The 19,261-nt window shown below is 38.9% G+C and overlaps 1 protein-coding gene across 17 annotated transcripts in view; it reads right to left on the reverse strand.

Annotated features, from left to right (window-relative positions):
* The window catches only part of POC1B (POC1 centriolar protein B), a 101,972-nt gene that overhangs the window by 17,938 nt on the left and 64,773 nt on the right, over positions 1-19,261 (reverse strand). The gene's annotated exons all lie outside the window — the stretch shown is intronic.

The raw sequence follows: 19,261 nt of genomic DNA on the forward strand, positions 1-19,261 counted from the left end.
AAAGTCCTTCACTGGTTCCCCCAATGGTCAGGGTGAATCCAAATACCTCCAAAAACCTTCAACACACATTTGAGATCATTCACAATCCATCCTCATCTTCTCTCTCTTGTCTCATCTCTTGCTGTCCCTCAACCTCACACAATGCTGAGGCAAACCTGAAATGTCTAGTTTCCTGAATTCACTCCCCTCTCAGAGCTTCTTGCCTTTGTACTTTCTGAGCTCTGTCCTCATTCCTCTTATTATCAGGCAAATTTTTAAAGAATCAGCTCAAGTATCACTCACTTTCGGGAAGGTGTATCTGTAACTTTTCTGTCTTCCACTCAAATTCTCCAAGTACATGTTTGACCCCCCCGCCCCTACCATACAGTTTCTTTATTTAAACACTCCACTAATTACTCCCATAGCAATTTAGGCCCATATCATTATTATTGCACTTGCTCTTTCATTTGTACATTCTCATTGCTTGGTATATAACAGGTACTCAATAAATTTACTAAATAAGATTTTAAAAATTGGCTGGGTGCGGTGGCTCACGCCTATAATCCCAGCACTTTGGGAGGCCGCAGTGGGTGGATCACCTGAGGTCAGGAGTTTGAGACCAGTCTGGCCAACATGGTGAAACCCCATCTCTACTAAAAATACAAAAATTAGCCAGGAGTGTTGGTGTGGCCTGCAGTTCCAGCTACTCCAGAGGCTGAGGCAGGAGAATTGCTTGCTCGAACCTGGGAGGCGGAGGTTGCAGTGAGCCAAGATTGTGCCACTGTACTTCAGCCTGGGGGAAAGAGTGAGAAATCATCTCAAAAAAAAAAAAAAAAAAAAAAAGAGATTTAAAAAATCTATTATAGCTGACTCCTTTTCTCACCCTTCCCTCTACTCACTTTTTTACTTGCTTCATACTGGTTCGCATCTATATTTCTCCATCAAAAAAGCTCTTCAAAAGGTTACCAGTAATCTCCACCAAATTATCAAACATTTTTCAAACTTTCTCTGGACTTTCAACAATGCTGACTCTATTGTCCTCTTGAAACTATCCTCCTTCCTTGGCTGCCATGACACCATACTCTTCGGCTTCCCTGTTACCTACTAGTCCTTCTCTGCCTTCTTTGCAGGTGACTCTTTCATCAGATCATTTTATTAAAATTCCTCAGGGAATAGTCCCAAACCCTCTTCTGATTCTATACTTTCTACTCAGGCAACTGTATCTACAGTTGCTGCTTCAATCACCACATACATGCAGAATACTCACTCATTCTTGTTTCCACTCTAGACCTTTCCTTTAAGCTATAGCACAGATATGTGTACACAACTGCACGTCTGATAGATACTCCTGGATGTTTCAAAGGAACATCAAACTCAGTATGTCCAAATTGGAATTTGAAATCGCAAATGTGGTCCCCTTAGGAAATCCCCTACTTCAGTGAATGGTATATAATTGTACAAGCTAAAAACCCAGGGATTATCTTTGCTAACCCCCTTCTTACCCCTGCTTACATATCTCTCAAACGAATTCCATTCTCTTGATTTCCACTAAGATGATCCTAATCCCAGCTACCTTCAGTTTTTGTCTAGACTATTGACTTTTTCTTTTAACTGGTTTCCATGTGTCTATTCAGCTGGCAGGAAGCTTGTTTTCGAGCTACAAAGGGCAAAATCATGAAAAGGCCTGCATGCCTGATTCCTATGACCCTCTCTAAGCTTGGCTCACATAACACTGTGCCCCACTCCATCTCTGGGCCCCAGCCTTTTTACAGGTCCTAAAGTAACACAAGCTCCCCCACAGACACAGCCTTTGTATATATTCTGTCCTCTGCCTAGAACATTCCACTTCTCCCAACCCTTTCACTTCAAATCCTGTTGAGGCTTTAGATCAGCACTTCTCAAACTTTAATGCACACACAAATCACCTAGGGATCTTACTAAAATGCAGGGTCTGATCTGGTAGGTCTGGGGTGGGACCTGCGAATCTGAACTTCTACTAAACTCTTAGGTGATGCTCAAGCAAACTGTCCATGAATCTTATTTTGAGTAGCAAAGTTTTATTTTATTTTGTTTTATTTATTTATTTTTTGAGACAGAGTCTCACTCTATTGCCCAGGCTGGAGTGAAGTGGCATGATCTTGGCTCACCGCAACTCTGCCTCCTGGGTTCAAGTGATTCTCCTGCCTCAGTCTCCTGAGTAGCTGGGATGACATGCGTGCGCAACCATGCCTGGCTAATTTTTTGTATTTTTAGTAGGGATGGGGTTTTGCCATTTGGCCAGGCTGGTCTTAAACTCCTGACCTCAGGTGATCTACCTGCCTCAGCCTCGCAAAGTGCTGGGATTACAGGCGTAAGCCACCATGCCCGGCCTTGAGTAGCAAGGTTTTATATCTCAGCTCAAATACCTTTTCCAGGAAAACTCTCTCTGATCCCACGCATTACTGCCTTCAATTCATACTTTCACTGTACTAACATTCATAAGTTCACAGTTTTTGCTTACCGTTAAAACCCACACGCATTCCCCATCCCCAGCTCCTACCTAGTGTCTGACATGTTCATTTTTGTGAAATGAATGAACAATGTCCATTGAACCTGACTTAAGCTGAGTCATTTCCTTTCATGATGCTAACACCACAAGATGCACTACCCTAAATTCAGCTCCCACGGAAATCCAGCTCATCTTTGGTTAGTACACCAAAAAATTTTCTGTTTCTGCCACTCATTTGGGGTCTGCAGAGATATGGACAGAAGAGTAATTGATTCCACATGTACTGGGCTTTCCACTCTAACAAGCTATTTGACCCCAGTCTCCACATATCTACCACTACAGCAGATTCTCTTGTGCCAGGTACATAAAAGGCTGAGGAAAACAGGGGAATCCTAGTTACTATGGTCAGCTCCCAATATCCCACCTTGGTGTGAGGAATGGCTTGGGGAAGGATGAAGGCAGGAAGAAAAGAGACAAATGTTTAGTATATTCTCATTTTTTTCCCATTCAGAAAAAACAGCTTAAATTCTCTTAAAATTCATTTCTCCTTATGCTTAGGAAAAACATTTTCAGCCTGATCAATATGAAGAAACCCCATCTCTACTAAAAATACAAAATTAGAGGAGAGTAGGTTCCAAGATGGCCAAATAGGAACAGCTCCAGTCTAGAGCACCCAGCATGAGCAACACAGAAGACGGGTGATTCCTGCATTCCCAACTGAGGTACCAGGTTCATCTCACTGGGGCCTGTGAGACAATGGAGCATGAGCCAAAGCAGGGCGGGGCATCACCTCACCCAGGAAGCACAAGGGGTCGGGGAATTCCCTTTCCTAGCCAAGGGAAGCTGTGATAGATGGTACCTGGAAAATTGGGATACTCCCACCCTAATATTGCGCTTTTCCAATGGTCTTAGCAAATGGCACACCAGGAGATTATATCCTGCGCCTGGCTTGGAGGGTCCCACGCCCACAAAGCCTTGCTCACTGCTAGCACAGCAGTCTGAGATCAAACTGCAAGGCAGCAGCGAGGCTGGGGGAGGGGCGTCTGCCATTGCTGAGGCTTGAGTAGGTAAACAAAGCGGCTGGGAAGCTCGAACTGCGTGGACCCCACCACAGCTCAAGGAGGCCTGCCTGCCTCTGTAGACTCCACCTCTGGGGGCAGGACATAGCTGAACAAAAGGCAGCAGAAACTTCTGCAGATTTAAACGTCCCTGTCTGACAGCTTTGAAGAGAGTAGTGGTTGTCCCAGCACAGAGTTTGAGATCTGAGAATGGACAGACTGCCCCCTCAAGTGGGTCCCTGACCCCCAAGTAGCCTAACTGGGAGGCACCTCCCAATTGGTGGCTGTCTGACACCTCATATGGCTGGATGCCCCTCTGAGACGAAGCTTCCAGAGGAAGGATCAGGGAGCAACATTTGCCCTTCTACAGTATTTGCTGTTCTGCAGCCTCCGCTGGTGATACCCAGACAAACAGGGTTTGGAGTGGACCTCCAGCAAACTCCAACAGACCTGCAGCTGAGTGTCCTGACTGTTAGAAGGAAAAATAACAAACAGAAAGGACATCCACACCAAAACCCCATCTATACGTCACCATCATCAAAGACCAAAGGTAGATAAAACCACAAAGATGGGGAGAAACCAGAGCAGAAAAGCTGAAAATTCTAAAAATCAGAGCGCCTCTTCTCCTCCAAAGGAATGCAGCTCCTCGCCAGCGACGGAACAAAGCTGGACAGAGAATGACTTTGATGAGTTGAGAGAAGAAGGCTTCAGACGATCGGTAATAACAAACTTCTCTGAGCTAAAGGAGGGCATTCAAACCCATCGTAAAGAAGCGAAAAACCTTGAAAAAAGATTAGACGAATGGCTAACTAGAATAAATAGCATAGGGAAGACCTTAAATGACCTGATGGAGCTGAAAACCATGGACGAGAACTACGTGATGCATGCACAAGCTTCAGTAGCCGATTCGATCAAGTGGAAAAAAGGGTATCAGTGATTGATGATTAAATGAATGAAATGAAGCGAGAAGAGAAGTTTAGAGAAAAAAGAGCAAAAATAAACGAACAAAGCCTCCAAGAAATATAGGACTATGTGAAAAGACGAAATCTACGTCTGATTGGTGTACCTGAAAGTGATGGGGAGAATGGAACCAAGTTGGAAAACACTCTCCAGGATATTATCCAGGAGAACTTCCCCAACCTAGCAAGGCAGGCCAACATTCGAATTCAGGAAATACAGAGAATGCCACAAAGATACTCCTCGAGAAGACCAACTCCAAGACACATAATTGTCAGATTCACCAAAGTTGAAATGAAGGAAAAAAAGTTAAGAGCAGCCAGAGAGAAAGGTTGGGTTACCCACAAAGGGAAGCCCATCAGACTAACAGCGGATCTCTTCGCAGAAACTCTACAAGCCAGAAGAAAGTGGGGGCCAATATTCAACATTCTTAAAGAAAAGAGTTTTCAACCCAGAATTTCATATCCAGCCAAACTAAGTTTCATAAGTGAAGGAGAAATAAAATCCTTTAGAGACAAGCAAATGCTGGGAGATTTTGTCACCACGAGGCCTGCCTTACAAGAGCTCCTGAAGGAAGCACTAAACATGGAAAGGAATAACCAGTACCAGCCACTGCAAAAACATGCTAAATTGTAAAGACCATTGATGCTAGGAAGAAACTGCAGCAACTAACGAGCAAAATAACCAGCTAACATCATAATGACAGGATGAAATTCACACATAACAATATTAACCTTAAATGTAAATGGGCTAAATGCTCCAATTAAAAGACACAGACTGGCAAATTGGATAAAGAGTCAAGACCCATCAGCGTGCTATATTCAGGAGACCCATCTCACATGCAGAGACACACATAGGCTCAAAATAAAGGGATGGAGGAAGATCTACCAAGCAAATGGAAAACAAAACAAAACAAAAGCAGGGATTGCAATCCTAGTCTCTGATAAAACAGACTTTAAACCAACAAAGATCAAAAGAGACAAAGAAGGCCATTACATAGTGGTAAAGGGATCAATTCAACAAGAAGAGCTAACTATCCTAAATACATATGCACCCAATACAGCAGCACCCATATACATAAAGCAAGTCCTTAGAAACCTACAAAGAGACTTAGACTCCCACACAATAATAATGTGAGATTTTAACACCCCACTGTCAACATCAGACAGATCAATGAGACAGAAAGTTAAATAGGATATCCAGGAATTGAACTCAGCTCTGCACCAAGCAGACCTAATAGACATCTACAGAACTCTCCACTCCAAATCAACAGAATATACATTATTCTCAGCACCACATTGCACTTGTTCCCAAATTGACCATGTAGTTGGAAGTAAAGCAAATGTAAAAGAACAGAAATTACCACAAACTATCTCTCAGATCACAGTGCAATCAAACTAGAACTCAGGACTAAGAAACTCAATCAAAACCGCTCAACTACATGGAAACTGAACAACCTGCTCCTGAATGACTACTGGGTCCATAACAAAATGAAGGCAGAAATAAAGATGCTCTCTGAAACCAATTAGAACAAAGACACAACATACCAGAATCTCTGGGACACATTTAAAGCATTGTGTAAGGGAAATTTATAGCACTAAATGCCCACAAGAGAAAGCAGGAAAGATATAAAATTGACACCCTAACATCACAATTAAAAGAACTAGAGAAGCAAGAGCAAACACATTCAAAAGCGAGCAGAAGGCAGAAATAACTAAGATCAGAGCAGAACTGAAGGAGATAGAGACACAAAAAACCCTTCAAAAAATCAATGAATCCAGGAGTTGGTTTTTTGAAAAGATCAACAAAATTGATAGACTGCTAGCAAGACTAATAAAGAAGAAAAGAGAGAAGAATCAAATAGACACAATAAAAAATAATAAAGGGGATATCACCACTGATACCACAGAAATACAAACTACCATCAGAGAATAATATAAACACCTCTATGCAAATAAACTAGAAAATCTAGTAGAAATGGATAAATTCCTTGACACATACACCCTTCCAAGACTAAACCAGGAAGAAGTTGAATCCCTGAAGAGACCAATAACAGGCTCTGAAATTGAGGCAATAATTAAGAGCCTACCAATCAAAAAAGTCCAGGACCAGATGGATTCACAGCCGAATTCCACCTGAGGTACAAAGAGGAGCTGGTACCATTTCTTCTGAAACTATTCCAGTGAATAGAAAATGAGGGAATCCTCCCTAACTCATTTTATAAGGCCAGCATCATCCTGATACCAAAGCCTGGCAGAGATACAACAAAAAAAGAAGAATTTTAGACCAATCTCCCTGAGGAGCATCGATGCAAGAACCTCAATAAAATACTGGCAAACTGAATCGAGCAGCACATCAAAAAGCTTATCCACCATGATCAAGTGGGCTTCATCCCTGGGATGCAAGGCTGGTTCAACATATGCAAATCAATAAACGTAATTCAGCATATAAACAGAACCAAAGACAAAAACCACATGATTATCTCAATAGATGAAGAAAAGGCCTTTGACAACATTCAACAGCCCTTCAGGCTAAAAACTCTCAATAAACTAGGTATTGATGGGACATATCTCAAAATAATAAGAGCTATTTATGACCAACACATAGCCAGTATCATACTGAATGGGCAAAAACTGGAAGCATTGCCTTTGAAAACTGGCACAAGACAGGGATGCCCTCTCTCACCACTCCTATTCAACATAGTGTTGGAAGTTCTGGCCAGGGCAATCAGGCAGGAGAAAGAAATAAAAGGTATTCAATTAGGAAAAGAGGAAGTCAAATTGTCCCTGTTTGCAGATGACATGATTGTATATTTAGAAAACTCCATCATCTCAGCCCCAAATCTCCTTAAGCTGAGAAGCAACTTTAGCAAAGTCTCAGGATACAAAATCAATGTGCAAAAATCACAAGCATTCCTATACACCAATAACAGACAAACAGAGAGCCAAATTATGGGTGAATTCCCATTCACGATTGCTTCAAAGAGAATAAAATACTTAGGAATACAACTTACAAGGGATGTGAAGGACTTCTTCAAGGAGAAGTACAAACCACTGCTCAACGAAATAAAAGAGGACACATACAAATGGAAGAACATTTCATGCTCATGGATAGGAAGAATCAATATCGTGAAAATGGCCATACTGCCCAAGGTAATTTATAGATTCAGTGCCATCCCCATCAAGCTACCAATGGCTTTCTTCACAGAATTGGAAAAAACTACCTTAAAGTTCATATGGAACCAAAAAAGAACCCATGTTGCCAAGACAATCCTAAGCCAAAATAACAAAGCTGGAGGCATCATGCTACCTGACTTCAAACTATACTACAAGGCTACAGTAACCAAAACAGCATGGTCCTTGTACCAAAACGGAGATATAGACCAATGGAACAGAACAGAGCCCTCAAAAATAATAACACATCTACAACTATCTGATCTTTGACAAATCTGACAAAAACAAGAAATGGGGAAAGGACTCCCTATTTAATACATGGTGCTGGGAAAACTGGCTAGTCATACATAGAAAGCTGAAACTGGATCTCTTCTTTACATCTTATATAAAAATTATTCCAAGATGGATTAAAGACTTAAATGTTAGACCTAAAACCATAAAAACCCTAGAAGAAAGCCTAGGCAATACCATTCAGGACATAGGCATGGGCAAGGACTTCATGACTAAAACACCAAAAGCAATAGCAACAAAAGCCAAAATTGACAAGTTGGATCGAATTAAACTAAAGAGCTTCTTCACAGCAAAAGAAACTACCATCAGAGTGAACAGGCAACCTACAGAATGGGAGAAAATGTTTACAATCTACCCATCTGACAAAGGGCTAATATCCAGAATCTACAAAGAAACAAATTTACAAGAAAAAAATCAAACAATCGCATCAAAAAGTGGGCAAAGGATATGAACAGGCACTTCTCAAAAGAAGACATTTATGCAGCCAACAGACACATGAAAAAAAATGCTCATCATCACTGGCCATCAGAGAAATGTAAATCAAAACCACAATGAGATACCATCTCACACCAGTTGGAATGGCGATTGTTAAAAAGTTAGGAAACAATAGGTGCTGGAGAGGATGTGGAGAAATAGGAACACTTTTACACTGTTGGTGGGACTGTAAACTAGCTCAACCATTGTGGAAGACAGTGTGGTGATTCCTCAAGGATCTAGAACTAGAAATACCATTTGACCAACCACCCCATTACTGGGTATATACCCAAAGGATTATAAATCATGCTGCTATCAAGACACATGCACACGTATGTTTATTGCGGCACTATTCACAATAGCAAAGACTTGGAACCAACCCAAATGTCCATCAATGACAGAGTGGATTAAGAAAATGTGGCACATATACACCATGGAATACTATGCAGCCATAAAAGAGGATGAGTTCATGTCCTTTGTAGGGACATGGATGAAGCTGGAAACCATCATTCTCAGCAAGCTATCACAAGGACAGAAATCCAAACACTGCATGTTCTCACTCATAGGTGGGAATTGAACAATGAGATCACTTGGACTCTGGAAGGGGAACATCACACACCGGGGCCTGTCGTGGGATGGGGGGAAGGGGGAGGGATAGCATTAGGAGATATACCTAATGTAAATGATGAGTTAATGGGTGCAGCACACCAACATGGCACATGTATACATATGTAACAAAGCTGTATGTTGTACACAGGTACCCTAGAACTTAAAGTGTAATAATAATAATAAAAGAAAGAAAAACATTTTGACTAAAAACCTATAGGAAAGATTATATAAATTAACTGCTGGATGAAACAGCCAAAACATGTGCATGAAATAGGTTGTACTAGGGAAACATAATGGAAGAGCTCAATTGCAAAAAACATATGACAGGCAGAAGCAATGTCACTGTTGCCAGGAGAACTGCCTGGAAAGGGTGCCAAGGCAAAAACTAAAAATAAACAAAACATATTCACAAACATACTCATAGTTTGGGATATAAACTCCGTGACTGTCATTTTCCTTGATGAATAAATACATAAAAATAGTCATAGCACTTTGTAGGATAAATGAATAGATCTTAACACTTAACTAAATATTAATAATATAATGTCTTAGAGAAAACTGCTGCTCTCTAAATCAAAAGTTTTCAATACATTTAAGGTAAGCAATAGTTTATCTTAAAATCAAAATTATTTTTCCCAATTCTAACTATTTGGTAAACTTATCAATATACTCAATTTAAAAAATAATAACTTAAAAATAATATGACATGGTTGAAGTTTCTCATGTGATCCTTGGATACACAGTGCCCAAAATGTAAGACAGCCATATATTTATTATATTACATGTTTCATAGAACACTGAAATATATAAGTGATTTCTAGAAAAGGAAATAACAAAATAATTTCTAAAATAGTGTACATATCTTGAATTTTTTCAGTAATTTTACTGTGTACAGAACTGTACAAAAAGTACTCAAAATTTTCTAAAAAAGTACAAATCCGAGAGAGCACATTTCTTAGTCAAATTATTCAAATTTCAACTGATTTTTCAAAGCATACAATTGTTTTGCTTTGGTTTAATGATGCATTTCCAGTTCTATTTACAATAAGGAATTATTGTAAATATTTATCATCTTGAAACTGTATTAAATTGCTATCCCCAAAATGCATAGTTCTGAATTAAGAATAATATTTACTCAGCATGGTACTTTACCTGATGCTAGATGTCATTTAAAATAAATTTATTTTATATATTATCAACCTTAGAGAATGGACCAAGTAGGGCACAAATTCATTTTTCTGAACCTGAAGCTTCAAGCAGAAGTATCCAAGTAAATAGCAAAATTCCTTTGAAAGTTCCACCTCTGGGGACAAGGTGTTAATACTGTAACATATACAGCTCTATGATATAGTCAGTCCAAGAGAGGCAAACTGAGTCTGAGGAGCCCTGAACATGGAGATACTGGATCTCCTGGAACTATAGATAACACATGACCTGAGGAACATTAAGAGTGAGAGAGAGAGAAACTGGAAGACATGGCCTGGATTCTGCACACAGTCACACAGTTTGTATCATGGACTTGGGCTTTCTTTTGAGCCTTGCACCCAAGATTTCCAACCCAACTAACTGAGGATATTTACCAGGAAAGCATAGCTGTGTTTAAAAATAAAAGTCAGGATGGGCATGGTGGTTCATGCCTGTAATCTCAGTACTTTGGGAGGCTGAAGCTGGAGGTTGAGCCCAGGAATTAGAGACAAACCTGGACAACATGGCAAGATCTCGTTTCCATTTTAAAAAACAACAAAACAAACAAACAAAACCCAACCAGCCAACCAAATGACAGCAACAAAAGGCCAATTTAAAATAGAATTCACTTTATAAAAATCACCCTAACCAAATTTGATAAAAACTGAGGTTCCCATCTATTCCAAAATAAAATAATACCTGCACACACCAGAACAGCAAAAACACCATCAAAGGAAATTTCTGCATACACAGTTCCTACTGCTGAGAATATCCTTTTTCAACAAACAGACAAAAACTGAAAATTAGTGACACGGCAGAAGTGAGAACCTGGGGAGAGCAGTCAGAGAATAGTAACAAAGCCCTGCCAAGGGAGGTAAAGCCATTACATCATTATGAAAGAGATTTAAAGACATGACAGATCAAATAATTATTCATATCAGGAAGCTATATCCACACAATTACGCTTGAACAACCTATGATGAGAACGCCATATGGCACACCTTCTGGATAAACAGTAAGAGACAAGTGTGTCTTAAACACAATTCTTCCTGATGAGCATTCTGACACTAAGGACTTGTGTGTGCTAAAGTCTGGTGTGTGCCAAGGATTTACGTACTTGGCAAGTAGGAATAGGCAATTCCTAAATTCCCAAAGTAGCCTTCACAACCAGTTACTTACAAGCATTGGTTGACTCAAGGGCCTATTTCTCCACCTGCTCCCAAACTGGAGGTCCTCAGTACTTTCCATTTTTTTCCCCCACAACCAGAGATATGCATCAGGTCTCCTTGGCTACTATACGATGGTGAAAAATATTTACTTAAGTTAAATCATACTGACCACAAGGAATCTAAAACCAGGATTCAAAGTGGCAAGGCCTGTGGTCTGTGTGTCTAAACATCTGGAAGGCAGGTTGCTGCTGGTGTTAACTGTCCTCTGAGGTTAGTTCAATCAGAGCCTTGCTTGCCCCCATCATTTCCTTGCTGTGTGTCTTTGGGGAAGTTACCTAACCCCTTTAAGGCTAATTTGCAGAATGCAAGAAACTACATGCATGCTTAGTAATGAGGTAAAATGTTTAGTAGCATGTGAAAAACGGTGGCTATTTTTATGGAAACCACAGGCATGTAAATGAGAGCGTTCCTGAATTGATTTACTGAAACACTGAGGTAACACATTTGTAAATTAGTTACATTTAACCATTCCACAAGTATATATACTTTAAAACATCACATTATACATAAGAAATACATACAATTTTATCTGCCAATTAAACAATAAATAAATGAAAGAAAAAAGGGGGAAAAATTCCCTGAATATACTACTACACTCCCAGATAAGCAACTCAAATTGGCAAGTTGGCAATTCTCAAATTATTTTATACATCTAGTGCAATGGTAATCAACATTCCAATGGGATGGTTTTTTGAAACAGACAGAATAATTTTAAAATTCATATGGATAAGTAATAGGCAAGAAGACCCATGAAAGTTTTGAAGGAAAAAACTGTGCATTATATAATATTTTAAAGAAATATTCTAAATCTACAATAACTAAAAAGGTATGATAATGGATCAAGAGCAAACAGATGATAATGGATCAATAAGACAGAAGAGAAAGTCTCCAAAGAGACACAAGTTCATATGAATTTAATGTTTAAAGAAGGTTATTCAAATCAGTGAAACAATACAAATTGAGGATACTTTTTAACTATAAATCTGTACCTCATAACTAAATTAATACATCTGGATTTTAAAGTTTTATCATTAAAAATAAAACCTCAAGAAGAGTAGCTAAGATGTTTGGGGATTGATGAGGGAATTTCTTTGCATAGAATCCAAACAACAAAAAGTAGTTTTCAAAAAGGTAATGCAGCTAAACCTATCGAAAATCAGAAACTAAATTCAAGGAGAAATGAGAAAAAAGGAAAACATATTTGTAGCACGTGGCAAGAGGTCAATCTTCTTTTTTTTATTTTCTTTTTTTTGAGATGGAGTCTTGCACTGTCGCCTGGGCGGGAGTGCAAGTGGCACGATCTTGGCTCACTGCAACCTCTGTCTCTAGGGTTCAAGCAATTCTCCTGCCTTAGTCTCCCACGTAGCTGGGATTGCAGGCAGCCACCACCATGCCCAGCTAACTTTTATATTTTTAGTAGAGACAGGGTTTCACCATGTTGGCCAGGCTGGTCTCAAACTCCTGATCTTGTGATTTGCCCGCCTCGGCAAACACTTCCCAAAGTGTTGGAATTAGAGGCGTGAGCCACCGCACCCTGCCCGAGGTCAATCATCTTAACTAAAATTACCTAAGGATCAATTTAAAAATGAACAATAGGAAAATGGGCAAAGCACACAAATATGCGATCTTCAGAAATACAAACAAACAGTAATCATGAACATGTCAAAACTCACAAGTCACTAAAAAATGAAATAAACTTGATAACATCTTTTGCTTATTAAGCTGTTTTAAGGCTTTTAACATTTTAAATAATTAAAAATAAATAGAAAACCTTTAAAGGTTTTTGTCATGTTGATGTTATTACAAACAATGTTGGAATAGGCATCCTTGAATAGAAATCTTCGTTTGTATATCATCATTTCTTTAGGATGATTTACTATGTATCACTCAGGGTTCAGCAGAAAAACAGAAAGTACAGCCATTATTTTAACAGAGAGAATTTAATATAGGGAACTGGTTAAACAGATGTCTAAGTCTGTAAATGCTAAAAGGGAGCTCTGAGGTTAGCAGAGATATTAAATGTATGAAACTAGCTCCCTAGAATTGGGGAACAAAGGCAAGAGATTGGATTATTAGAAACTAGACACTCAAGAGGTCCCTTGCTGAGAGCTGAGATGGTTTGTTCACAAGGAGAAAAGCGGAATGTTCATTAAAAAGACATTCTGAAAAGGAAAAGGAAATGCCTGGCATTCCTTCTCCATCTCCCCTTCAACTTAAAACAAACAGCTCTATGTGCTTCAGAAAAATAATCCAAATAGATACATAAAAAGTATGAGAATTTTGCCACCATAAATACTAAGGCCCACCAAAATTCTGCAGTGCTTTGGAAAATAGGTTAAAAAGTACATATGATATAAAATATGAGCTTTGTAGTGGCCATCATTATCCTGAGTAAAAGAAAAACAAAATACTCTAGGAATTAAGACAAAAAATAGAAAATCAAATTATACTAAAAAAACTTCCATTGTAAAAATCAATTGAAGTCAATTTGACATTTAAGTGATGGGTTGGTTGGTTGGTTGGTTGGTTGGTTGACTGAAAGCAACAATTTTATTTATGTTTCAGGATGTATGATTGTGTGGCCTGACAATCTCAGAAAGTAAAAGCAAAGAAATTGAAAGACACGGAAAGAACTAGGCCAGGACCAGCACTGGCCTTAATATCCAGTTCACTGAGATGGTGAGGTTCCAAATCTTTAGAAGCCCTAATATATTTTACATAGTTTGACAGCATAAAGCAGGAAGAACTGACTGAAAAATATGTGTTAGCAGACTTGCTGACTACTTTCACCAAATAATAATTAACTGTCAAGTGGCAAAATAAAGGAGCAAAGCTAATAGCTTTACTATCTATGCAGCACCAAATAACTCAAAACCAGATGGGTATACACGTACAGAACAGCTGAAAGCTAAATTCGCTATTTTCCGTGAAACTCCGACAGCCCCACAAATGGCATTTAGCTCCATAGTAAACCATCCTCTAGGTCAGCAGGAAGCTCATTATGGGCTGACAGTCCAGGAGACAAGCACTTTTCAGGGAGCTACCATAGTAATTTCCTGTGTGAAAAGCTCACTGCTGTTCTTGCATTCCTCAGGGTGCATTTCTTCTCATCTCAGAGGATGTTTCTCTTCCACAGGAAGAGGAAGGAACCAGTTGTTACTGGATGTGTGGGCTGAGAGCTGTTGGGCATTTTCAGCGTGCCTCGGTCTCAGCTGTGGGAACTGGGGATGCAGCTTAGATTTCCAGGCCTGGGACAGTCGATATTACTGCAGTAGTCTCGGGCGTCACAGTTTAGAAATACACTATCTCAGGAAGTTGGAAGGCAGAAATAATACCTGGAACACCTCCAGTTCCCAGAAACGTGCTAATTTTCTGAAGGAAATTCTAAAAAGTATTTACTGGGCTCCCAAATAGCATGATTTATAAATCCTTTTGTAAAATTTCCTTTTTTTTTTTTTCTGTCTTCACATTTTGTATGGCAAAGTTCAAGTCCTAAATCACGTTTGTCAATAGAAATAAGGACAAGTTTCACTGCATGAAGTATTCTTTAACTAGGACTATTTTAAAAAACTTAAAGAGTATCAAATTTTTGGTAAATTCATTAATATGTTTTCTTTCCCTGTGACTTTGAAACTTAAAGAGAAAGAAGGTCAAATTAGTATACTTGTCAGTATATCTTCATTAAAAAATTGGGACTTAGTGATTATTACTATTTTTATTAAAAAGCATATTTTATTTGAAGGGTGAAAGAAGCCTCTGGTTTTCATTGTTAATCTTTTATTACAGGGATACTGTTAGTAAACTTTGCAGCTATCCAGATTATCTATCTTGAAAAAAAAAAAAAAAAAGCCATGTTGCTTTAACAAACTAAAACACTTTAGCATTTTAGTAGTTTTATTTATTTTTTTACAATCCCAAAGCAATTTTTTTTTTAAAGGTCAGCCATCACATTCACAACTGTTAGCAGTTTTTATAACATATGGGTCATGATGTACTTCAAAAGCAAGGATCCAACTGATTTGCAAATAGTCTCTTTCCAGTCTCTAATATTTTCTCTCCTATCTCTATTTTAAAGATTGTATCTGAAAAAATGTAAATGTGTTTTCTATTTCTAAATGGCAAGAGATCTTTGAAAATGTTGTGTTTTTCCTCATTTATTTGTTAGTTATCATGTATATTCTGTTTTTTAACTGTCTTTGACAATTTAATTACCTCACTTAATTTCAAAGGGGAATGTTTTTAAATTGTTTCTCAAACCTTATAAAAATTCCTCTTTTGCTCCAATTAAGCATCTTAGGGTATAACATTTAACTTTTTGTGTTACCGGATAAAAAATTACTGTATCCACTTGACATATTTACTATCATTTGCAGTTAAGATAAAAAGTCTCTTAACTCTTAAAAGGAAGATATATTGAGGGAGGTACCAGAGACCTGGATCCTATAAATGCCTAAGTTCATTTCCTTTCATACCCTTAGAGCAGGGACAGGAGAAACATACCGCAGAGCCACTAAACCAGCACTTAAAGATACCATACAAATGTCTGTTTCCTAATGCTTAGGAAGCAGCCACAAAGTTATAGATAAACACACCTAGTTTCAGAAGTCATATGCACTAAACTGCCAAATCCAATGCCACCATACAAACTGTTGCAAAGTTTAAAAACTTTACATTGCATATGACCATTTTACACTTTCAAAGTTGTAAGTTTTAGTTTTAAGACATTGAAGTTCACATACAGTGTGTTCTTTTAGTCTTTCCAAATCTTTGCTTATATAAGCAATTAGGAACTGAAATAACTCTGAACTAGTTACGCAATGTTGTCTAGTAACCAGGATGAACTGTTGCCACAACATTCATGGAAATATTCTCTCTGTATCTGCAAGTTTATTCTTTGTGTGTCCATATATTTTGTCAGCACATTAATATTTTTCAGGTAGTATATACCATATGACAATCTCCAAGTAAGTGTATAACCTTTTTCTTCCTAAAAGTAGGCTGATGCAAAAAAACTTTCTGAAAGAGAATCCAATGTACTTTGCTAAAAAATAAAAATCCAAATGACATCTAGGAAGGGGTGTGCTTCCTAAAGTCATGGAAATAGCAGAGTATCTCTTGCACTGATTCAGCTGATCACTTTTCTGATCCTAGAACAGAATACAGGAAAACCATGATTCTTTTTCTCTCATCAGCCCCTCTGCCAAAATGATGCAGAGCCAGGAGATATTCTCAGCTATCCTGAGATTACTCAAGGCTACGTCTTACTGTCCCTGGGGAAAGGAGATAGGGAATCCCACAGCTGACATTCACTCTGTCAGGAAATCCTCTTGGCTCTGCCTTCAAAATACACCCAGAATCCAATTGCTTATCACCACCTCTTCTGCTACCTTCCTGGGTCAAGCCAGTATTGCCTCCCGTCTGAGTATTTCACTAGCTTCCTAATGAGTCTCCTTGTCTACCCCCATCAACATCCCCAACCTGTTTTCTTACAGCAGGCAGAGTGAACCTGTTAAGATACAAGTCATATCATGTCCCTCCCTCTGTAGGAAACCCCCCAGTGGCTCCTATGTCACCTGCAATCTGGCCTTCTATCACTGCTCCCACTCTCCTGGAGGGCCCTTCCCACATAGCCATACGACTTGCTCCCTTCACTCCTTCAGCTCTTTACTCACATGCCACCTGTCACGTGACTCTTGTCCTAGCCATACTAGCTAAAATTGCAGCCCTCTCCTATCTTTTCCTCTCTGACTTCAGTGCCTTTTTCACCTTTGTGTTCCCTATACTATATACAGTTTATTTTTTAGATCTGTGAATTGCATTTCTCTGACTGGAATATAGAATGTAGGCTTCTCTGGAGCAGGTATTTTTCTTTCCTTCACATTCTCTAAAGCCAAGAATAGTGAGTTAATAAATACTTATTCACAGACCGATGTGTGTGAGTAGGCATCCTTCCTGGATCCCACCACATCTGCTGTCAATTGATTTAGGCAACTTAAAGACTCTAAACTAGACTGATGCATTTTTATTACCATGGTTCATATATGTTTGATTTCTTCTGAAGCAACTACTTATACCTTGCTTTCGCTCCAGGCACGTTGGCTCATGCCTATAATCTCAGCACTTTGGGAGGCCGAGGTGGGCGGATCACTTGAGGTCAGGAGTTCGAGACCAGCTTGGCCAACATGGTGAAACCCTGTCTCTACTAAAAAATACAAAAATTAGCTGGGCGTGATGGCAGGTGCCTGTAATCCCAACTGCTCAGGAAGCTGAGGCAGAAGAATCACTTGAACCCGAGAGGCGGAGGTTGCAGTGAGCCGAGGTAGCACCACTGCACTTCAGCCTGGGTGACAGAGTGAGAGACCTTGTCTCAAAAAAGAAAAAAAAAAAAAAGAAAAAAGAACTGGTCAAAGGTTTTCTTCTAGAGAAGTCCTCTAGCTTACTCCAGCCCATTAATGATCTCTTCTGAATACCGCCCAATAACAATCTCTCATCGACATTTATGTATACTTGACGTCTAATGTTCTGAAACCAACATTGATTTCTTCTTACTCAGTTAGTTCTGTCCAGCTAGATTATTTGTTTCTTGAGGTCAGGCAGCCAGCTTGGTATCTCCCTCAGCATCTCATGTAATGCCTTCATGCAGGGCAGCTTTAACTATTTTGACTGATAGAACATCAAAAGACTGTAGACCTTGGATTCTTTTCTATAACATAACTGCATGTTTATCGTAAATTAATTTGACTTGAAAGAAATAATATCCCTAATTCTAAAGAAATGCATACACATATTCTGCATTATGTTCATATTAAGCACAGTTGCCAGGATGAAGATGAGAACACTGTGTCAACTCTGAGAAGAGTCCAGTATTTTGGCAATCAAAGGAACAACAGCAAGATTATCAACTTCATTTTGTTCATTTGTAAGACAATAAAATTAATACATCAGAATTTAAGAATTTTCCTAAAGATAAAAAATAATCCTAGAGTCTTTTAAGATAAATTTTATTTACAGTTGGTTTAAAACTTTTTTTTTTTTTTTTTTTTTTGAGATGGAGTCTCACTCTGTTGCCCAGGCTGGAGTGCAGTGGCACAATCTCAGCTCACTGCAACCTCCACCTCCCGGGTTCAAGCAGTTCTCCTGCCTCAGCCTCTCAAGTAGCTGGAATTATAGGCACACACCACCAGGCCCAGTTAATTTTTGTATTTTTAGTAGAGACAGTGTTTTGTCACGTTGGCCAGGCTAGTCCGGAACCCCGGACCTCAGGTGATGCACCTGCCTTGGCCTTCCAAACGGCTAGGATTACAGGTGTAAGGCACTGTGCCCAGCCAGTTTAAAACTCTTTATATTAGGATACAGGAAACAAATTCTTATCTTGCTTGTCTTTTTAGAAGAGAGGAGTGGGACATCCCATGTAGCCACACCACACGTCAATGCTAATGATAAATGCCCTAGCATAATTTTGATAGAATCCTGGTCTAGTTCTAACTACGAAATGAAAACATTAAAAGACTCAAATGGAATCTTGAACTAAATAATCTTTAGAAAATTAGTACATAATTGACAATATAATCAGAATAAAGAGTCAGGAATTTGAGAACAACAATTTAAAACTATGTTTATATGGCCACCAGTATATTCCTTTACAGAAACTTTTTTTTTTTTTAACAATAAAGCTTTAAAAATAGAGATTAGTAACAGCTTATTTTGATCCACAAATATTGTGTCAAATTTCCTGCTTGACATTAGAGACACAAGTGCAAGCCACAAAGATACCACCTGTTAAAGACTGTATGCCACAATTTCTTCTCTGTAGTGAGA

This window comes from Macaca fascicularis, chromosome 11 (genome assembly GCF_037993035.2).
Source record: "Macaca fascicularis isolate 582-1 chromosome 11, T2T-MFA8v1.1".
Lineage (NCBI taxonomy): Eukaryota > Metazoa > Chordata > Mammalia > Primates > Cercopithecidae > Macaca > Macaca fascicularis.